General features: G+C 35.0%; 1 pseudogene; it reads right to left on the bottom strand.

The window, feature by feature from the left end:
• Nucleotides 1-2,639: 2,639 nt before the first annotated feature.
• On the bottom strand, nucleotides 2,640-2,989 carry LOC112826573 (large ribosomal subunit protein eL33 pseudogene; annotated as a pseudogene).
• Between the last annotated feature and the right edge of the window lie 2,437 nt (nucleotides 2,990-5,426).

The following is a 5,426-nucleotide window of genomic DNA, read 5'->3' as shown; positions in this document are numbered from 1 at the left end:
GAGATGGTTGGGAAGAATAGAACATTACAACCACATACCCTATTTTTAACAAATCCTATATTTTATTTCAGATGATGATATTCAAGCATAGGTTACTCAGGAAAAACGATGCCTATTTTTTAATTACAGTTTCTTTCCTCTAACTGTCCCAATAATTTTCCGTGGACCATTTAATGTGAAATTTTTTTTTAAGTCTTCTGTTACGAAAATTTTTTTTGAGTTTTTTTATTTTTTATTATGTTATGTTAATCACCATACATTACATCATTAGTTTTGGATGTAGTGTTCCATGATTCATTGCTTGTATATAACACCCAGTGCTCCATGCAGAACGTGCCCTCTTTAATACCCATCACCAGGCTAACCCATCCCCCCACCCGCCTCCCCTCTAGAACCCTCAGTTTGTTCTTCAGAGTCCATAGTCTCTCATGGTTCGTCTTCCCCTCCAATATCCCCCCTTCGTTTTTCCCTTCCTGCTATCTTCTTCTCCTTCTTGTTGTTGTTGTTGTTGTTGTTGTTCTTCTTCTTCTTCTTCTTTTTTTATCATATAATGTATTATTTGTTTCAGAGGTACAGGTCTGTAATTCAACAGTCTTACACAATTCACAGCGCTCACCATAGTACATACCCTCCCCAGTGTCTATCACCCAGCCACCCCATCCCTCCCACCCCCACCACTCCAGCAACCCTCACTTTGTTTCCTGAGATTAAGAATCCCTCAAATCAGTGAGGTCATATGATACATGTCTTTCTCTGATTGACTTATTTCGCTCAGTATAATACCCTCCAGTTCCATCCACGTCATTGCAAATGGCAAGATTTCATTCCTTTTAATGGCTGCATAATATTCCATTGTATATATACACCACATCTTCTTTATCCATTTGTTAGGAAAATTGTTAAAGACAATGAGGAAGAGGAGGACAAAGACAAATCTTATTGCTCTTACAGAAATCCTGGATTTGAAAGAGATTTTTAAAAATCAGTTTGAGGGATGCCTGGGTGGCTCAGTCAGTTAAGCATCTGCCTTCGGCTCAGGTGATGATCCCAGAGTCCTGGGATCTAGTCCTGCATCGGGCTTCTTGCTCACTGGAGAGCTGCTTCTCCCTCTCCCTCTGCCTGCCACTCTCCCTGCTTCTGCTCTTTCCTTCTCTAACAAATAAATAAATAAAATCTTTTTAAATAAGTCTTTCTTTTTGTTCTCTTTAACTATCTGCTATTTCTTCTTTCCTCAAAATGACTGAGTCTAGCTATCCATGCTGAGTTTACACCATAGCTGCAGCATATTTTGATGAGAGTCTATGCTTATGATTTCTTTGTTAAATGGATCAATAGAAAATGCTCTCTTTTTATTCTAATATTGTATTTCCTTTTCATCTAGAGCTTCACTTATGCATTTTTCTTGGAGACCAATGTCCAAATGAACTGACTTATTCCTCCTCGAAATGGAATGTAGACTCTATGGGGATAAACTGTCAGAATCAACCACAGAGTGAATCTCATGGGCTGTCGCTCATGGCAACAGCAGATATAAATTGTTGTATATATATTTGCACATACAAATTTTTCTTCTTTAATCTTAAATATTTCCAATTGTTGACTTATAAATGTTAGCATATAACCACAAAATCAGCTAATTTGGTCACTATATTTCAAACAGCATTATCCAAGAAAATGAATTAAAATGGCAAGTTTGGCATCATTTGTGCTTGTTTTTTTTTCAGGCACATGAATATTTTGGCTACTCACACACTTCATTACTTGACATGAAGGTAGAAGAAGTAGGTGTATGACACATTCCCTGAAGTTTTCACTAAAATGCCTTGCTACAAATCTCAGAAAGCCTAGAGCTTCTTCACAGGATGAACCAAAGCCACTTTGCTACCTTTATCAAACCTCTGGCACAAGAGCTATTTCTTCTAAGACTTTTACCATACTGCAAGATAATTTTCTTTTCAATGACCAAAGAAACATTCATTATACCTGCATGTCCTATGGGGCTAAATTCCACAATTCCACACATAACTGTAGTTATAAGATGACACAGAGGCAATTTTGTGGTTGATGCTTTTCCCCAAAGGAGCGTCCATATATTATCTGGAAACACATCTCCCTTTGAGTGGCAATGTAAGGTTGTCACATTTTGGAGTCTTCTCTAATTAAAAAAACTACCTGTCACTAAATAGGACACTAAGTAGGATTCCCATAATTTCTTTGGATTTGGCATTATTCCTAGGGGCTCCTTTAGAGGTGACATTAAGCATTTTCATAAACTCATAAGTGTATGATAGTTACATGCATTAATAATTCAGCTTAATTTTGAAGTAAAAAATCAGGGCAGTAAGAAAACTGGTGTCTCAAAAATTATATGGTGATGGTGGTGGTAGTAAAACCTGCTTTTGATGCCCTTTTCCCATAATAGAGGTAGGTTGGAGTATGGGGAATTGGTAAGAACTTATACATTTAAATCTGAGAAAAAAATAACACTAAGTGGTACATAGAAAGTCACTAAGACACAGTCTTCTATGGGAATTTCACTTTAGTAGACTCTCCATTTGTTGTACAATTTAAAACAAAAAAAATAAAAAAATAAAACAAATATATATATATTTTTACAAGAGAACAAATCTATACCTTTATTTACTTTTCATTAAATTTAAATCCTTGAGGGGTACAGCATCACATGGATTCTGTGGCCAATGGCTTTAGCAGGAAGGTTGCTTCGGAATTTGTCACGAACCATGCCCCTGTTTCCATGAGCACGAGTTACTTTTCCCCAGATTACTCTGGTTTTGTTTGGTTTGCCACCAGGAGTCACTGTGTTGTTCTTTGCTTTGTACACATAAGCACATCTCTTGCCTAGATAGAATTCCGTTTCATCTCGAGCATAAACACCTTCGATTTTAAGAAGAGCTGTGTGCTCCCTCTGGTTCCGGAGACCCCGCCTATAGCCAGCAAAAATGGCCTTAGACCACAGGCTTCCAGACATTATTTGGCGTTATAGGAGTCCTGTTCCCAAGCAGGCCTCCACAGACTCCAAGATGGCGGAAAAAGAAAACAAATATTTATTTGGTTTTTCAGGTAGTATTGATTTTTATGTCAAATATTGATTTTATATGAGACATATGATAATATTGATTATGAGAAATAAATAATTGTGATATTAGTTTGTTTTAATGAAAAGCAAAACACAAGCTATATATGAGTATATGTATCCTCACATAACTATATGAGTTTACAGATATAATGTATACATATAGTCCACTATATATAAAATATAAATATAGTCAAATATATACGTATGTGTATAACTTTTATCATAATTTTTCTTCTCTCATGCTTGAAAGGCTAGAAAATTTTTAGCAAGGAATTCTATCTTCTATAAGGGGCTCATGAATACTAATAAAAGATAAAGATAAAACTGAAATGTAAAGTTGGTCACTTTTTTTTATGGTTACTGGCATATGAACTTCCAAAATGAATAAGAAAAGTCTATTTCTTGTTCAATTCATAGTCCATTGTAGATCCTAGGAATCACTGGAGTAACTCTTCACCCAGTCACTCATTCAGACTCATTGTTCTTCCATTATATGGCTTTGCCCCTTCTTGAGCCTCAGAATCTTCTGGATTATCTGTCTCCAGCAAGATCAACTACAAAATGTTGAAAATCACAGGGAGATGTTAGGGCCCTTTGTTAAAGAGATGTCACACTTCCATTCATATTCCATTCGTCAGATCTCAGCCACATGGTCCCAACTAACTAATAAAAAATAAAATTTCTGGGAACTGTTGTCTAACGGCATGCACAGGAGGAAAAGGGAAAGAGATCTGGTGACTGTACAGTACTGTCTCTGTCAAAATCTTATCTTCTGGCCATCTGGCCATCCTCTAGCCAAGTAAAAACGTAACTTTTTACTTCCTCTCACTCATAGAACATACTTACCTCTTCCAAGGAATAGAATTCAAAGTCTCACTCAATCACTCAGCTCCAAGTCCCCAATCCCCAGAGATAGGCAGTCCTTGTCATGAGGTCTGTATGTGAAATTTGTGGTCTGGTAGTATCATTATCCAAGTTCTTACACAGTTAAGAGATTATGGATAAATGACTTGGTCATAATCATACTCTTTTAGTCTACTTCACTACTGGACACACACGTATGCATCCATACATATACATAAATAACAATGTGTCCCTACACACATATACATAAAGTACAGTGGTAATGAAAGGACTTTTCATAGTATTTATACTCACATGTATCTGTATTTATATCTGTATCTACATCTATATCTATACCTATGTATAATATATATAACATATATTATACATATGTATCTGTGTGTAAATATACCTCTGTATGTACACACACATAGATAGTTACATAAATATAAATAAATAAATATACACATACACATAGATATTAATTATTTGAGACAAAATTTACAGAGAGTGAATGTACAGATCTTAGGAATACAGTTTATGGAATTTATATATTATATCTATCACTTCTACCTATGTATAGAATATTTTTATCATCCCAGAAACTTTCCTCATGCCACGTTCCACTAAATCCCCAACACTAATCCCTTTTGGACACTCTTCCGTTTGCTGTCTTTGGAGGTTAGTTTTAATTATTTCTGATCTTCACATACAAAAAGAATTAAACAGTTGTGTATTCATTCATGTCTTGCTTCTGTCACTTAACGTGTCTTAACATAAAGTCATGTTACTAGCATGCCTTTGTAAGAGTTATGTTGTTGATGTTGACAGCATGTGTCAAATACAATAACTGAGTAATATAATTTCATTATTACACACACAGACACATGGCAATTTGTTTATACATTTTCCAGTTGACACACAATTAGGTTATTTCCAGTTTTTGTTATTGTGATCTAAGTTGGATGAACACTCTTGCATAAGTCTTTTTGTTGTCTTTTATTCCTTTTGGGAAATAGATTTCCTAATTCATAAGGTAGATGGCTGGTTAAATTGTAAAGAAATTACCAAAATATTGTGCAGAGTGGTTGTACCATTAAATCGTCTCTAGCAATTTAGGAGAGTTTCGCTTGCTCTACAGCTTTGCCAGTATTCAGTCATTATTTGTCTGGGTTTTTTTGTTTGCTTGTTTGTTTTTGCCTTTTTGGTAGTAATGGAATGATATATCATTGCAGTGTTATTCTGCATTTCCCTGATGACTAATGATGTTGGATACTTTTTCATGTGTTTATTGGCCATTCACTTACCTTTTTTGTAAAATGTCTATTCAAGCTTTGCCTATTGGGGTGTATGTGTTTTTCTTTTTGTTATTGATTTTATTGAATCAATATTTTGAATATAAATCATATGCCACACAAAAATATTGTGAATATTTTCTCCAAGTCTATTTTTTTTATTTTTGACTATATTTTTTAGAGCAACTTGA

The sequence above is a fragment of the Callorhinus ursinus genome, unplaced genomic scaffold, assembly GCF_003265705.2.
Source record: "Callorhinus ursinus isolate GAN/ISIS: 27379988/994484 unplaced genomic scaffold, GSC_fseal_2.0 scaffold7, whole genome shotgun sequence".
Classification (NCBI taxonomy): Eukaryota; Metazoa; Chordata; class Mammalia; order Carnivora; family Otariidae; genus Callorhinus; species Callorhinus ursinus.
This window is presented reverse-complemented; position numbering and strand designations above follow the sequence as displayed.